The 18,516-nt window shown below is 45.0% G+C and overlaps 1 protein-coding gene and 1 non-coding gene across 2 annotated transcripts in view; both read left to right on the forward strand.

Moving 5' to 3' along the window:
* LOC126202956 (vesicular glutamate transporter 2-like) overlaps nucleotides 1-18,516 on the forward strand; it is a 313,828-nt gene that overhangs the window by 57,003 nt on the left and 238,309 nt on the right. The window lies entirely within an intron of this gene.
* Nucleotides 17,813-17,887, forward strand: Trnas-uga (transfer RNA serine (anticodon UGA)). Its single transcript has one exon. It is a non-coding gene; the product is annotated as a tRNA-Ser (tRNA).

The raw sequence follows: 18,516 nt of genomic DNA on the forward strand, positions 1-18,516 counted from the left end.
CATTATCTCGCTGAAAAATTCCACTGCCATCGGGAAACATGATCGGCATGAAGGGGTTTACGGTACTCCTTGGCCGTCATGGTGCCTTACACGAGCTCCACTGGGCTCATGGATGCCCGGGTGAATGTTCACCAGAGCATAATGGAGCCGCCGCCAGCTTGTCTCCATCCCACAGCACAAGTGTCAAGGAGCTGTTCCCTGGAACACAATGGATTCGCACCCTCCAATTGGCATGATGAAGAAGGGATTCGTCAGACCATGCAACGCTTTGCCACTGCGCCAACGTCCATTGCCGATGGTCACGTGCTCATTTAGTCGTAACTTCCAATGTCGTGGTGTTAACATTGGCACATGCACTTGTCGATGGCTGCACACGCCCATCGTGTGTGGGATGGGGAAGGCGCACGACTTATCTGATTTTGACTGGGGGCAGATTGTGGTGACCCGGAGGCTCAGCACGAGCATTTCGAAGACTGCACAACTCACCGGGTCTTCGAAGAGTGCTGCAGTGAGCTTCAGCCCGTGGTGAAACCTAGGTGAAACCACGTTCAAACGTCGTTGGTTGGGCGCCCACCCCTCATTGCAATGCCAGACGTCGTACACTGGGCACTGGTCAAACAGACACAGTCTATGTTCGGACACACTTTTACTCTGCCCAGCATTAAACACTGATATTAGTTCTGCCATAGTTCACCGCCCATCTGTTTGACCAGTGCCCAGTGTACGACGGCTGGCATTGTAATGAGGGGTGGGCGCCCAACCAACGACGTTTGAACGTGGTTTCACCTAGGTTTCACCACGGGCTGAAGCTCACTGCAGCACTCTTCGAAGACTCGGTGAGCTGTGCAGTCTTCGAAATGCTCGTGCTGAGCCTCCGGGTCATCACAATCTGCCCCCAGTGAAACTCAGATAAGTCGCGCGCCTTCCCCATTCCACAGACGAACAGCACGCTCACCCGGACGGGTTTATATCGATAGTAGGTTGGTGGTCGTAACGTTGTGTCTGATCAGTCTATGTTTGTGATACGAGAATGAAAAACTTAACAAAATTCTTCAATAATGAAAGCCTACAAAAATTCGCAATTGCTTTCCAGTACTCTGCCGTGCAACTCTTAATAGACATTTGCTGTTTCTCTAGATGAGTGTTGCTTTTTACATAGTAGCCGTGCACGTAGTCGGCAGGCACCAGAGGCCTCATAAGAGAACGGCGTGGAGGCATTAACTAACTGGATGCTCTGTTTAATGACGCACACGTTCTTGACGAGGTGTGGCTGGAGCTAATAAGTTGCATTTGTTTTCGTGGAAACTGGGAGTGTGGCATTCTTGTGGCACTTTTCACCTACTGGCCTTGAAATGTAAGTCCTTTTAGCCTTGGTGGGAATTATCAGAGGGAGGGTGGCAGGCACGGCACACACTGTTACTGTTACCGGCGTACGTCTTCCAGTCCAACGGTTGTTTATGGGAATCTTTCTTCATGCACATGTATAGCCACAGAGCATTGATCATTAGTTTTGGAACACACACAAGAGGCAAGCTTAACCGCGGCCGCAGGTGCAGCGGCTAGAAGTGAACACGGAGGGGGAAGGTAGTAGGTATAACTATTGGGCCCGTTCCACTCGACTAGCAGCGTCAGGTAGCGCTTGATGAAGACAATGGGTCATGTTCTCGAAATATTGTGCATGAATCACACTGATATCCGGCAGAACACTAAGCACATCAAGATCTCAACGACTGGTCGCCGGGAAAGCCTGAAGAATTACAAGTTTAACCACGTCTCGTAGGCCAAAGTGAGCCTGGTGAACCCTATCACGATTACTTTATACATCCAGCTGCGTATAAAATTGTTCTGGATTCGACGGTAATCGTTTAGCTAGTTAATCAGAGCAGTATTCGTCGGACAGGAGTCTCCCTCTTTCGGTCGCGGCTGCCAGTGAGACCTCACTGAAGCTCTCAGTACCGAACGAAGGAACTTGGTAATACAAGCTCAACATCTCTTCTTCTCTGTCTATCTTAAAAATGTCTTCTTTATACTCCACTGCAGCTACCCGAGGAGTTAAATAATTCACGCTCTCTGTCGTATTGCGTTTCTTAGACCTTATTATTGATCACAGAACGCGTCAAAGGCAGCTGAGACTTGTTGACACAGTCGTTTCGCAACGTTATGGCGAAGTACAAAGGAAACGTATTAGAAAGCAAGAGCTACCGTAAGTTTGTGAATGTTCTGAAAACCAGGACTTCACTGACAGGAGTCTTGCACCTCGCAGTTACGAGACTAGAGATGATTACATAAGTTACTGCAGGAACTGTACTATTATTTGAGATCTTACAGAAAAGGTGATAAATTGATTCTGGTTAACTTCTTCTATAATTCTGAAAGTTAAGCTGGAAACTGATTTCAAGCGCTTTGGTTACTTGAGTTAAAATGTTGTTTCCAGAAGTTTAATGAAGTTTACTATCTAACCTACATAAATTTACAATGCAAACCTCCATCTATCCTCTCTATGCCGGCCGCTGTGACCGAGCGGTTCTAGGTGCTTCAGCCCGGAAAGGAGCTGCTGCTACTGTCGCAGGTTCTAATTCTGCCTCGGACATGGATGTGTGTGATGTCCTTAGGTTAGTTAGGTTTAAGTAATCCTAAGTCTAGGGGTCTGATGACGTCAGATGTTAAGTCCCATAGTGCTTACAGCCATTTGAACCATTTTTTATCATGTCTATGCGGTGTCTGAGATAATCACCGAATGTATCAATGAAAACTAAAAATTCTAACAAAGTTGCAAATTTCGATATAGTTATTCTTTTTTTTTCAGTTTCAAGCCTGACGCATTCTCAAGTCGTGCTGGTATATCATCTAAGTGTTAACAACATGTAAAACTGATAATATTACATTACCAGGTTTCTTACGCCATGTTACTTACATGATAAACATACATAACTGTACTAAACGAATCTGTGTGCCATTAATGTAGTGCTGTATTACAATATGTACAGGGCTATTACAAATGATTGAAGCGATTGCATAAATTCACTGTAGGTCCATTCATTGACATATGGTCACGACACACTACAGATACGTAGAAAAACTCATAAAGTTTTGTTCGGCTGAAGCCGCACTTCAGGTTTCTGCCGCCAGAGCGCTCGAGAGCGCAGTGAGACAAAATGGCGACAGGAGCCCAGAAAGCGTATGTCGTGCTTGAAATGCACTCACATCAGTCAGTCATAACAGTGCAACGACACTTGAGGACGAAGTTCAACAAAGATCCACCAACTGATAACTCCATTCGGCGATGGCATGCGCAGTTTAAAGCTTCTGGATGCCTCTGTAAGGGGAAATCAACGGGCCGGCCTGCAGTGAGCGAAGAAACGGTTGAACGCGTGCGGGCAAGTTTCACGCGTAGCCCGCGGAAGTCGACGAATAAAGCAAGCAGGAAGCTAAACGTACCACAGCCGACGGTTTGGAAAATCTTACGGAAAAGGCTAAAGCAGAAGCCTTACCGTATACAATTGCTACAAGCCCTGACACCCGATGACAAAGTCAAACACTTTGAATTTTCGGCGCGGTTGCAACAGCTCATGGAAGAGGATGCGATCAGTGCGAAACTTGTTTTCAGTGATGAAGCAACATTTTTTCTTAATGGTGAAGAGAACAGACACTGCGAATCTGGGCGGTAGAGAATCCTCACGCATTCGTGCAGCAAATTCGCAATTCACCAAAAGTTAACGTGTTTTGTGCAATCTCACGGTTTAAAGTTTACGGCCCCTTTTTCTTCTGCGAAAAAAAAAACGTTACAGGACACGTGTATCTGGACATGCTGGAAAATTGGCTCATGCCACAACTGGAGACCGACAGCGCCGACTTCATCTTTCAACAGGATGGTGCTCCACCGCACTTCCATCATGATGTTCGGCATTTCTTAAACAGGAGATTGGAAAACCGATGGATCGGTCGTGGTGGAGATCATGATCAGCAATTCATGTCATGGCCTCCACGCTCTCCCGACTTAACCCCATGCGATTTCTTTCTGTGGGGTTATGTGAAAGATTCAGTGTTTAAACCTCCTCTACGAAGAAACGTGCCAGAACTGCGAGCTCACATCAACGATGCTTTCGAAATCATTGATGGGGACATGCTGCGCCGAGTGTGGGAGGAACTTGATTATCGGCTTGATGTCTGCCGAATCGCTAAAGGGGCACATATCGAACATTTGTGAATGCCTAAAAAAACTTTTTGAGTTTTTGTATGTGTGTGCAAAGCATTGTGAAAATATCTCAAATAATAAAGTTATTGTAGAGCTGTGAAATCGCCTCAATCATTTGTAATAACCCTGTATTTCTGAGACATACATACAAATTAATTCCACTACTGTCAAAATGTCGGAATCTCTTGTACAGAATATGTAAACTGAAGCGCCAAAGGAACTGGTATAGCCATGCGTATTCAAATACAGATATATATAAGACAACAAATGTCTGGCGCACACAGTTGTTAGATCGGTTGCTACCGCTACAATAGCACGTGATTTAAGTGAATATGAACGTCGTGTTATAGTCGGCGCACGAGCGATAGGACACAGCATCCCCGAGGTAGAGATGAAGTGATGAAGTGGGGATATTCCCGGTACGACCATTTGCGAGTGTACCGTGGATACCAGATATCCGGTAAAACATCAAATCTCCGATATCGGTGCCACCGGAAAAAAGTTCCTGCAAGAACAGAACCAATGACGACTGAAGAGAATCGTTCAACGTGACAGAAGTGCAACCATTTCGCAAATTGCTGCAGATTTCATTGCTAGGCCATCAAGTGTCAACGCGCGAACCATTCGACGAAACATCATCGATATGGGCTTTCGGAGCCGAAGGCCGACACGTGTACCTTAATGAGTACACGTCAGCGCCGACATTGGACTGTTGACGACTGAAAATCCGTTGCCTGGTCGGATGCGTCTCGTTTCAAATTGTATCGAGTTTACGGACGTGTACGGGTATGGAGAGAACCTCATGAATCCATGGACTCTGCATGTCAGCAGGGGACTCTTGAAGCTCGTGAAGGCTCTGTAATGGTGTGGGGCGTGTGTAGTTGGTGTGATACGGGACCCTTGATAGTCTAGTTACGACCCTGACAGGTGACACATACGTAAGCATCCTGCCTGATCACCTGCATTCATTCATGTGCGTCGTACATTCCGACGGACTTGGCAATTCAAGCAGGAAAATGCGACACCCCACACGTCCAGAATTGCTACAGAGTGGCTCCAGGAACACTCTTCTGAATTTAAATACTTCGGCTGAGCACCAAACTCCCCAGATATGAACATTATTGAACATATTTAGGATGCCTTGCAACGTGCTGTTCAGAAGAGATTTCCGTCCCGTCGCACTCTTACGGATTTATGGACAGCCTTGCAGGATTCGTGGTGCCAATTCCCTCCAGCACTACTCCAGACATTAATCGAGTCCATGCCACATCGTGATGCGGCACTTCTGGCTCGCGTGGGCACTACACGATATTAGGCAGGTGTACCAGTTCCTCTGGCTCTTTACTATATAATAAGTAATCAGGAACTATTATTGTGGTCCTTGATTACGATTCATGAAATATGGATCTAAAACTTATAGTATGAAAACTTAAGCTCTCTCTCTCTCTCTATTCATTTAGTCGGTTCAGACTCTTCGTGACCCCATGAACCAAATCACGCCACTTTTTCCTGTCTTGCACTTTCTCCCGTAGACCTTCCAGGTTGGAACACGTTGCTTCTGTGATGCCATCGATCCATCTCATCCTCTGACGTCCTCTTCTTCTAGTTCCTTCAATCTTCCCCAGCATTAATGTTTTTTCCAGCGAGGCATGCCTTCGCATTGTGTGTCCAAAGTAGGTCAGCTTTTGTTTTAACATTAGACCTTCCAGGGAGAAATCTGGTTTAATTTGCTGCAATATTGATCTGTTGGTTCTCTTTGCAGTCCATGGAACTCTAAGAAGTTTCCTCCAACACCACAATTCGAAGGAGTCAATTCTTCGCCGTTCAGCCTTTCTAATGGTCCAGGTCTCACATCCACACATCACAACTGGAAAGACCATAGCCCTCACAATACGGATCTTTGTTGCTAGTGTTATATCTCTGGACCTTATAACCTTGTCAAGGTTTGACATCGCCTGTCTACCGAGCAACAGGCGTCTCCGGATTTCATGGCTGCAGTCACCGTCAGCAGAGATCTGGGAACCGAGATAACTGAATGTGGTCACTACCTCCATGGTTTCTCCTGCTATATCCCACGAATTGGTAGGTGTAGTTGCCATAATTTTCGTTTTCTTCACATTCAGCATAAGACCGGCCTTTTCACTTTCGTCTTTCACCTTCAGTAAGAGTGTTCTCAATTCTTCTTCACTTTCTGCCAACAGGATCGTATCATCCGCGTACCTGAGGTTGTTTACATTTATTCCAGCTATTTTAATTCCTGTTTCTCCTTCATCCTTAAGCTACTACGCTGCATTTTACGTATATTAGATAAACGTCATTTATCGAGACTGTTGTTCAAGTTTGTCACGATTAACGACGCAACAAAATCAAATAATCGTATGGCATTGTTGGGTGGGTTGCTGTTGTTCCGCCATATAGTGCAAGTCTCTGTATTTGACGCCACTTTGGCGACTTGCACTTCAATGAAGATGAGCTGAAATTCTTAGCACAATACAAACGCACACTTGTCGACTGAATAAAATTCCGATTTGGCCGGGAACCGAAACTGGGGCCCCCTGATCTAGAGGCAGCGACACTAACTACTTTCAGTTTTCTTTTATTTTTCTTATAATTAAATTCTTCTTCTGGAAATTAACTAAAATATCTATATTGTCAACAAACGGATATAAATATTGTATTCTGCAGAGGAAACTAAAATAACATAATCGGCCTACTGTGCCACATTAAACGGTTTCGGGCAGGGGCGGCCAAGAATTCAGCCCGCAGTTCGTGCCCTGGCGTGAGTGCCATTGAGCTCAACGTCGCTGCACATTTCCCCCACCGCCACGGCATGTAGTCTGAGCATGAAGAAGGAGAAGAGGCGGAAGTTGCTAAGGCGTCACATTTAAATGGTCGATCACTCGCACTGCACGCGACTTGATTTTATGTTTCACAATTATCAACAACGCAGATCACAAACAAAACAAATTTTCAGTGTTATTTAAATAGTTTTGGCGTGCTGAAGATATATAATAATTTTTATGTCGTACAAACTGTTGGCATACGGAGAAAAGCAGACAGTTTGACTCAGGTTTCCACGTAATTGTGACTGAGTTAGTTTCATAACTGAAGAAACGTCTTTAACGCACATACATTGATCGAAATGTTGTACAGTTTTTGCAGCCTCGTTACGGAAACGTGGACATTATGTGACGAAATCGACGTAGACCTCCTGGACGGTTTTAACGCAAAACGAATTGTTGAATTGTTATTAAAATAAGGAATTGCTGGCAGGACAACCATCTTGACATACACTGGAGAGCTTTAACCTGAAACAGCAAACGGCCTGAAAATAGCTCGAAAACAGATGTAAAATAGGCAGGGTTCTCAAAACGTTTAGGGAACTATGCTTGTAATTCTTTAAGGCTTCAAACATCGCGTCTTTCACGGCTGTAATCTTACGGAACTGGACTTTGTTTATCAGAATGTGTCCGTTCGATAATGCGATATCCTTTTTAAATGCATCCCCATCATATCAGAAAGAAGTAGTTTCTCACCTTGCAATGACATACTGTCGGCAGTATGGAGTAAGGTGCAAAGGTGCACTGAAAATGCGAGGTGTGCAATCCATTACGGATGAACTAATTTTCGTTCCTACATTGTTCTTTTCTTTCATAAATTCAGCAATAGCGAGTTATAAAACGAGAATTCGTTTCAAGTTGCCCGTTCATTGAACCAACGTTCTTTGCAATAATATACACTGAAGAGCCAAAGATACTGGTACACGCAGAAATGCCGCAACACGACGCGGCATGGGCTGTACTAATGTCTGAGGAAGTGCTGGACTGAATTGACACCATGAATCCTACAGGGCTGTCCATAAATCGGGAAGACTACGACGGGGTGGAGATCTCTCCTGAACAGCACGTTGCAAGGCATCACAGATATGCTCAATAATGTTCATGTCTGGCGAGTTTGGTGGCCAGCGGAAGTGTTTAAACTCAGAAAAGTGCTCCTGGAGCTGCTCTGTAGCAATTCTGGACGTGTGGAGTATTGCGTTGTTTTGCAGGAACTGCCCACGTCCGTCGGAATCCACGGTGGACATGACTGGACGCAGGGGATCAGGCAGGATGCTTTCGTACGTGTCACCTGTCAGAGTGGTATCTAGACGTATCAGCGGTCCCATATCACTCCAACTGTGCACGCTCCACACCATTAGAAAGCGTCCACCAGCTTGAACAGTCCCCTGCTGACATGCAGAATCCATGGATTCATGCGATTGTCTCCATACCCATACACATCCGTCCGTTCGATACAATTTGAAATGAGACTCGTCCGACCAGGCAACATATTTCCAGTCATCAATAGTCCAATGTCGGTAATGACGGGCCCAGGCGAGGCGTAAAGCTTTCTGTCGTGCAGTCATCAAGGATACACACGTGGGCCTTCGGCTCCGAAAGCTCCTATCAGTGATGTTACGTTGAATGGCTCGCACGCTGACGCTTGTTGATGGCCCAGCTTTGAAATCTGCAGCAGTTTGCGAAAGGGATACACTTCTGTCACGCTGAAAGATTCCCTTCAGTCTTCGTTGGTCCCGTTCTTGCAGGATCTTTTTCCGGCCACAGGGATGTCGGAGATTTGATGTTTTGCCGGATTCCTGATATTCACGGTACACTCACGAAATGGTCGTACGGGAATATCCCCATTTCATCGCAACCTCGGAGATGTCACCACGTTCAAACTCTCTGTTGCGTACATAGTTCCACGTAGTCAGCGCCTACACAACTTTCCCACTAGAGCGCGCCCCGCTAAGCACAACAGCGCAGGCGCAGCGCTTGTCCGTCTCCGCATTACGAGATGGCGCTGCCTTAAAGGCGGATCAAATTCTGCTTCCGCCGATCCGCGTATTATTATGTAATGCAGCCAATGAGATTTCTGCTAACGTAGAACCTTTTCTCCTCGCGGATCACACTCGCACAGTGATACCTGAATGCTCGAGGTATTATAACGAGTGTACAGATCTCCGATTAGTTCCTTACCATCCAAAACAAAGCTCACAACCGCCTCCTGAAACTCCTGTCTGGCCGGACGTGGGGTCTGCATCCTTCCACCATCCTTCACACCTACAAATCCTTGATCCGCCCCGTTCTTTGTTATGCCAGCGTCGCTTGAATTTCCGCCCCTCCCCGGTTCTATAAAGCCCTCCAAATCCTCGAACGCCATGCGCTCCGCCTCGTCTTCCGCATCCGCCTTCCGTCCCCCACGCGCATTGTCTACGACCTCATCCCCTACCCCCACCTTCTCCTTTTCCTTGAACACATCCGCACACTATATATTGTCCGCCGCCTTTATCCCCTCACCCCCTGGTGTCTCCCTTCCTCTCCACCCCCAACCAGTTGCCGTGCCTCTACCGTTGTGTCCCACCCTCTCTCCATCTCCACACCCTCCATCTCCTTTCCCAACACAACTTCCACTGTCTACCCCTCCCGGATGATCAGCTTCGCCCTGACATCTACCCTTCCTACCAACTCTAAACCGATCTTCCTGCCTCCTCCTCAGGGCTCCCTCTCCTACCCCTCCCACCACCTGAGCGGCTTTCCCCTCCTACTCCCCCTCCATCTCTTGTGCCTCCTTACAGTGTCTCTGCGCTCCCTCCTACCCTGTCTTCCCTCTTCCTCTCCCACCCCACGTGTCTCCTGCCTCTTCGTGAACCCACTGATGCCCCCCCTTTCTTCATCCCGCCGCTTCCCCACTGCCCCATGCTCTCCCCTCCTTTTCCATCCTTTCTGACCTTTCCCTCGGCAGGTCCCACCTGGCAGCTTTATTCTTCGTTGTGTGTGCTCCAAGTGGGTTTTAAGTGTGTTGTTCCAAAGTGTTTTTAATACTGTGGCCGACCTTTAACCTGTGCGTGCGCATTTAGTGTCTTCTCTGTGTTTTAAGACCCGCCAACTGTGTTTTTTAACTTTCTGGTGACTTTTTTTTTAACTGTCCCCCATGAACGTATCCATGTCCGTGTATTTTTACCTCCACTTTCTCCCCTTACTCTGTTCCCCTTTTTTATCTCCTTATGTATGGATAATTTTATTCTTGATTTTGTTGTCGTGTCACCGCTGACAGCCCTCCCCTGCCCATATGGGGCAGGGGAATGAAATCACAATAAAGAAGAAAAAAAAACTCCGATTAGTCAGTCTGCACCAGTCTGCATTTGTCTGCATTAGTCTGCATCAGTCTGCATGGGTCTGCATTAGTCTGTGCCTAATAAGATTATTATATTCCTGTACATATCCATGAAGAGAAATGTATAGACACTTTGTCAAGTATCAGAGATACGTGAGAATAAGATTAACGTACCAAGACCAAAGTAACTTCAGATTGTCAATTGTAAATAGCATCCAGAACCAAGTTAAGTTATTTTTATGCTTGTTATTATTTTAATAAATGTGTGTGAAAATTAATCAAGTTCTGTTTAAAGTTGGTCACCATCATTCTGCTACTCTAAGTGTGCAAGTGGCATTTCTATCGTCTGACCTAACGGCAGAAGATAAACACGCCACGATAAGACCACGAGACATATTGCTGACAATCGCCTACTTAGTTAGAGCGACAAGTCAAATAATCTGATGATGTGTGTACCGAAGGTCTTACAGTACGCACACCACACTCTCTTAAATTTTGATATACTGCCATTGTGGCAGCAGTAACCGATCTAACAACTGCGCCAGACACTTGTTATGTTAAATGTGCGTTGCCGACCGCAGCGCCGTATTCTGCCTGTTTACATATCTCGGTACCGATTACGCATGCCTATAGCAGTTTCTTTAGCGATACAGTGTATAAAGTTGCAACTGACAGTGGAATAATGCGCGCAACTTCAGAAATTATACTATTCATATCACCAATTTCTTCACGTGCTGCAGATACCTGCAAATTTAGCACAAAATGCTGCTCGATGTATTCAACAACGAATCCTGTCTGTCGATCGATGTAATTTTTTGTTCTTTCATTGTCAACTAAACCCTTGAATTCTTTTGGGTGGTACTGTAATATCGTTTATAGGTAATTTGTGGTTGCTGTCGCTTATGAGCCTGGATAATAGATACCCATAATTCGAATCTCCCTCTTGTAACATTGTAGATGATGTTTTTGTGTGAATAGCCACAGGACCTGTGAATGTCCTTCGTACCAAGAGCTAACAGCAAAGGGTAAACAGCGCTGACGCCACGACGCTGCCGAATTGAAGAGAGTTGTGCTGACCGAAAAATGGGGCACCGCAATGCTGAATGAAATGTCGCGCTGTACCCACTACTTCCGGGAATGGACGCGCAAATCCGAGAGACGCCGAGCCTCGGCACGACCGTGACCGGCACACCCTGTCCGCGTCGAGTTTGGCTTTCCGTGGCAGTATCTGGTTTAATGTCACTACACGACGGGTTGTGGACATCAGCCATCCAGAAATACGTGAGCACATAGATACTCTGGAGCTAACATCATCATATAACTCAAGGAGAAAGTCCTAACACGGGCATTCTCGAGGAAGTTAATATTTAAAAAAAATGTTTAAATGTGTGTGAAATCTTATGGGACTATACGTATATAAGTAGCAATCCACGCTCAATGTTCTACTGTAACATGTAAATGTTGTTGTTGTTGTGGTCTTCAGTCCTGAGACTGGTTTGATGCAGCTCTCCATGGTACTCTATCCTGTGCAAGCTTCTTCATCTCCCAGTACTTACTGCAACCTACATCCTTCTGAATCTGCTTGGTGTATGCATCTCTTGGTCTCCCTCTACGATTTTTACCCTCCACGCTGCCCTCCAATACTAAATTGGTGATCCCTTAATGCCTCAGAACATGTCCTACCAACCGATCCCTTCTTCTAGTCAAGCTGTGCCACAAACTTCTGTTCTCCCTAATCCTATTCAATACCTCCTCATTAGTTATGTGATCTACCCATCTAATCTTCAGCATTCTTCTGTAGCACCACATTTTGAAAGCTTCTATTCTCTTCTTGTCTAAACTATTTATCGTCCACGTTTCACCTCCGTACATGGCTACGCTCCATACAAATACTTTCAGAAACGACTTCCTGACACTTAAATCTTTACTCGATGTTAACAAATTTCTCTTCTTCAGAAACGCGTTCTTTGCCATTGCCAGTCTTCATTTTATATCCTCTCTACTTCGACCGTCATCAGTTATTTTGCTCCCCAAATAGCAAAACTCATTTACTACTTTAAGCGTCTCATTTCCTAATCTAATTCCCGCAGCATCACCCGATTTAATTCGACTACATTCCATTATCCTCGTTTTGTTGATGTTCATCTTATATCCTCCTTTCAAGATACTGTCCATTCCGTTCAACTGCTCTTCCAAGTCCTTTGCTGTCTCTGACAGAATTACAATGTCATCGGCGAACCTCAAAGTTTTTATTTCTTCTCCATGGATTTTAATACCTACTCCGAATTTTTCTTTTCTTTCCTTTACTGCTTGCTCAATATACAGATTGAATAACATCGGGGGAAGGCTACAACCCTGTCTCACTCCCTTCCCAACCACTGCCTCCCTTTCACGCCCCTCGACTCTTATAACTGCCTTCTGGTTTCTGTACAAATTGTAAATAGCCTTTCGCTCCCTGTAATTTACCCCTGCCACCTTCAGAATTTGAAATAGAGTATTCCAGTCAACATTGTCAAAAGCTTTCTCTAAGTCTACAAGTGCTAGAAACGTAGGTTTGCCTTTCTTTAATCTGTTTTCTAAGATAAGTCGTAGGGTCAGTATTGCCTCACGTGTTCCAACATTTCTACGGAGTCCAAACTGGTGTTCCCCGAGGTCGGCTTCTACCAGTTTTTGCATTCGTCTGTAAAGGATTCGTGTCAGTATTTTGCAGCCGTGGCTTATTAAACTGATAGTTCGGTAATTTTCACATCTGTCGACAACTGCTTTCTTTGGGATTAGAATTATTACATTCTTCTTGAAGTCTGAGGGTATTTCGCCTGTCTCATACATCTTGCCTGTTCACTAGATGATAGATTTTTGTTAGGCCTGGCTCTTCCAAGGCTGTCAGTGGTTCTAATGGAATGTTGTCTACTCCAGGGCCCTTCTTACAGTGCTCTGTCAAACTCTTCACGCAGTATCATATCTCCTATTTCATCTTCATCTACATTCTCTTCCATTTCCACAATATTATGCTCAAGAACGTCGCCCTTGTATAGAAGCTCTAAATACTCTTCCACATTTCTGCTTTCCCTTCTTTGCTTAGAACTGGGTTTCCATCTGAGCTCTTGATATTAATACAAGTGGTTCTCTTTTCTCCAAAGGTCTCTTTAATTTTCCTGTAGGCAGTATCTATCTTACCCCCAGTGATATACGCCTCTACACCCTTACATTTGTCCTCTATCCATCTCTGCTTAGCCATTTTGCACTTCCTGTCGATCTCATTTTTAGACGCTTGTATTCCCTTTTGCCTGCTTCAATACTTATTTTTTTATTTTCTCCTTACATCAATTAAATTCAATATCTCTTGTTACCCAAGAATTTCTATTAGCCCTCGTCTTTTTACCTACATTATCCTCTGCTACCTTCTCTATTTTATCTCTCAAAGCTACCCATTCTTCTTCTACTGTATTCCTTTACTACATTCCTGCCAATCGATTCGTAATGCTCTCCCTGAAACTCTCTATAACCTCTGGTTCTTTCAGTTTATCCAGGTCCCATCTCCTCAAATCCCCACCTTTTTGCAATTTCTCCAGTTTTAATCTACAGTTCATAACCAATAGATTGTGGTCACAGTTCACATCTGCCCCTGGAAATGTCCTACAATTTAAAACCTGGTTGCTGAATCTCTGTCTTACCACTATATAATCTATCTTAAACCTGACAGTACCTCCAGGCTTCTTCCATGCATACAACCGTCTTTCATGATTCTTGAACCCAGTGTTAGCTATGATTAAGTTATGCTCTGTGCAAAATTCTACCAGGCGGCTTCCTCTTTCATTCCTTATTCCAATTCCATATTCACCTACTACGTTTCCTTCTCTTCCTTTTCCTACTATCGAGTTCCAGTCACTGTATTATGAGAATAATGCCACCCACATTGTACCGCAGTCACTCGACAGTTGCAATTTAGCCGAAACAGACCTATAATGAAAGTGAAAGAAATTAAAATTAATATCATATAGCAGCCAACCTGGACACCCTTTGTAAATCACTTTCTGGCTTATACTACTCTGCAAGTCTTATGGAAAATACTGCAGGTTCCATCTGCTAGGTACTAAGCGTGCACAATATGATGTACGTCAGCGTATACTGTATCACGTCACATTCGATCGATCGATCCCTGCGTCATAGAGGAACGCATACAGGAGGTGGGCGCGCTGTGCGAGGTCATTATCGTCTTGAGAGTCGAACCCACGGCCGAGGGGTCGTCCTTTGTAATAAAAAAACTGAGTAAAGGAATCAACGATCAACTTCAACAGATGTCATGTGTCTTCCTCCTAGACCAAAAGAAACTAACAATAGTTGGTAGACCATCAGATCGTGGTACTAAAGTTCCCGAGTTCGGAACTCACTGAAAGCGATTTTTACTTAAACAGCTTACGCTTGAAATTGTTATATGGGAGAACATATTTCTGACATGTAAAAAGAACGTTTCCGCAATTTTAGCAATGTTCTTTGGCAGTCTGATTTCGCTTCATTAGTTGAAAGTAGCAAAGATATAGATATACTTGTGTAAGACCACACCTATCTATTCAAATGTACTCTATGGGTTTGCTACTTTCAGCTAACAAACAGAAAGCAGACTGCCAAAGAACACTGCTACAAACTCCGAAACGTCTTTTTTACATGTCAGAAAAATGTTCTCCCGTATAACAACTTCACACGTAAGCTGTTAAAAAAAAAATCGCCGTCAGTCCGACGATCTGACGTTCTACGAACTCACCTACCAGAGAGATAATAACATTCGTGCTTCGCAGATGCTCTTTCGCTGTAGTCCGCAGTTCTGTTGTTATTTTTAACTACCATTTACACATGTTCTACTGGACGACAGCACACAGGACGAACTACATCGGTGTTTTGGTTGATACTCTGTCGACATAAAACGTGTCGTACCGATCTGAGTATCTGACGTCTGGAGGTTTGGGTGTGAGCAGACTAAAGATGTGACTAAGGCGACGCCCCCTTCGTGCTAACTGTCGTCGCGTAATTGTTCTGGTCCACGTATAGCAGTCGTAATTACTGGATTACAGGACCACTTGTTCCGCAATAGACTGTCTTTTATTTAAGCCCAAACATGTTTCATCACATAAGAATCATCGTTATTGGAAACTCTTGATTGAGTTCTTCATTTTTCTTCATTGTTGGGTTATTAACAACTGAATAAAGAGTACTCACTGGCGATGCTACATAGGAGCTGATATATATTTGGGTTTGTATAAAAACAGTTGTTTGCATAATAGGTGGACCTGAAATACAATAATTTCGCCTCAAAACACGGCTCCTGAAGGACCTCGAGGTAAAACCACGTGATGGGTAATAAGAGTCATAATTGATAGGTACCGGTTAACAGCCGGTGTTATTGATCGCAAGCGACCACTGCGAGGGTGATATTCAATGTTTTATGTGTCTCGTGGGCAGTTTAATGTTCGAACAAATGACAATTTGATGGGCAGTTTCCCATGCTGACATCCATGACTGTTATTAAGTGACCGTCTTCGCGGGGCTAAACTCCAAACGACCCTTCGAATCGTGTTGGTAAAACTGAATAGTTTACACATGCCGCACTGTGCAGTTCACATTTGCAGGCGCAGTACTCTCTACTCGTACTCAACTGCAGATAATTTTACCTCCGTTTCATAGATAGCCGTACGCAGTAACTGCATGGGGTCAAAAGAGGTTCGAGGTAGCCCTTTCTGCTAGATATGCGCAAGTCGTGAGGGTGAGGCGACATTTTTTGAGAAGTTTACGTGAGGCGCAGAAGTACGTTCAGTCAGGCACAGGTAAGCTAAATTCAATAAATGCGACTTGCATGACATGAGACTAGCTCTACATGTTTCTCATAACTTGCTAGATTAGTGAAAAACTTAATATCAAAATTGGGGACAATGAAGTTAAGGAAATCGGCTATATTGGCAGGAAAATAACACAAGACAGGTGACGCAAGGGGGACGTAAAGAGTACACTAGCACAACAAAAGCGGGCATTTCCATCCAAGAGAAGTCTGCTAGTATCAAGCATCGGCCTCATTTTGTGTAGGAAATTTCTGAGAATGTGCATTTGGAGCACGTTGTCTACTGGTGAAGCATGGACTGTAGGAAAACTGAGAAAAAAAGGAAGTGGAAGTGTTTGATTGGTTGGTTGGTTAATCTGAGGGAAGGGATCAAACAGCGAGGCCATCGATACTATCGGATTAGGGAAGGAAGTCGGCCATGCGCTATCAAAGCAACCATTCCGGCGTTTGCGTGAAGCGATTTAGGGGAACCACAGAATACCTAAATCAGGATGGCTGGTCGCGAGTTTGAATGTCGTTTTCCCGAATGCGAGTCCAGTGTGCTAATCACTACGCCACCTCGTTCGGTGAAGTGTTTCACATTTGGTGCTGTAGAAATATATAGAAAATTACGTGGACTGATAAGATAAGGAACGAGGAGGCTTTCAGCAACAATGGCGAAGAAAGGAAGATACGGAAAACACTGACAAGAAGAGGCGGCAGGATGATCGGACGTGTGTTAAGACATCGGTGATTTCTTCCATGGTACTAGAGGGAGCTGGGCCTAAAATTGTAGAGGAACACAGAGAGACTGGAGTACATCCAATAAATAATTGACGACATAGTGTACAAGTGCTGCTGTGAGATGAAGACGTTAGCACGAGAGTGCAATTCGTGATGAGTTGCTATGATGACTGATGAGCAAAAATACCGCTAGATAGCGACCCACATTGGGAAATTGGCAGTTGCTGTTATTCATCCAGTCCTCACTGAGCCGACAGGGTCAACGGATATACTTATACGGATATGGTGTCCGTTCTTTCGGACATGTCCGAAAGGACAGGCACCATTGATGACCTGCAGCCATCTAGAACGAAATTAGAATGATATTAATACCTTCAGCTCCTGAGGGGCATTGATATATATCATCGGGGAGAGGTGAAAATGTGTGCCCCGACCGGGACTCGAACCCGGGAGCTCCTGCTTACATGGCAGACGCTCTATCCATCTGAACCACCGAGGGCACGAAGGACAGTGCGACTGCAGGGACGATCTCGCGCACGCCTCCCGCGAGACCCACATTGTCACCTTGTATGTCCACACACAACATTCGTAGTATCCCACCATAAAACACTCGTGGAAAACCTTCTTATCAAGTCCCATAACAGTTCGGGGAATATGTGTGCATCGGAAAGAACAGACACCGTACCCATATAAGTATACAGTTCTGGCAATACCGGTCATGACCTTCTTCTGTGCGGATGCACACATATTCCCTGAACTCTTACGGGACTTGGTAAGAATGTCTTGCACTGGTAATGAGTGTGTTGGGGTGGGATACTACGAATGTAGTGTGTGGACAAACAAGGTGAGAATGTGGGTATCGCGGGAGGCGTGCGCTAGATAGTCCCTGCAGTCGCATTATCATTCATGCCCTCGGCGGCTCAGATGGATAGAGCGTCTGCTATGAAAGCAGGAGATCCCGGGTTCGATTCCCGGTCGGGGCACACATTTTCACCTGTCCCCGATGATATATATCAAGCCCGTCAGCAGCTGAAGGTATTAATATAATTCTAAATATGCACATATACAGATGGCGGTAGTATCATGTACACAACGGATCAAAAGGCTGTGCATCGGCGGAACTGTCATTTTTATTGAGGTGATTCACGTGAAAAGATTTCCGACCTGATTATGGTGGCACGACGGGAACTAACTGACTTTGAACGCGGAATGGTAGTTGGAGCTAGACATATGGGACATTCCATTTCAGAAATCTTTAGGAAATTGAATTTTCCGTGACGAACAGAGTCAAGAGTGTGCCGAGAATACCAAACTTCAGGCGTTACCTGTCACTACGGACGACGCGGTGGGCGACGGCCTTCACTTAACGACCGAGAGCAGCGGCGTTTGCATAGAGCTGTCACTGCTAACAGACAAGGAACACTGAGTGAAATAACGGCGTGAATCAATGTGGGACGTACGACGAACGTATCCGTTAGGACGGCGCAGCGAAATTTGGTGTTAATGGGCAATGGCAGCAGATATCTACATCCATACTCCGCAAGCCACTTGACGGTGTGTAGCGGAGAGTATCTTGAGTACTTCTATCGGTTCTCCCTTCTATTCCAGTCTC

Source organism: Schistocerca nitens, chromosome 9, assembly GCF_023898315.1.
Source record: "Schistocerca nitens isolate TAMUIC-IGC-003100 chromosome 9, iqSchNite1.1, whole genome shotgun sequence".
Lineage (NCBI taxonomy): Eukaryota > Metazoa > Arthropoda > Insecta > Orthoptera > Acrididae > Schistocerca > Schistocerca nitens.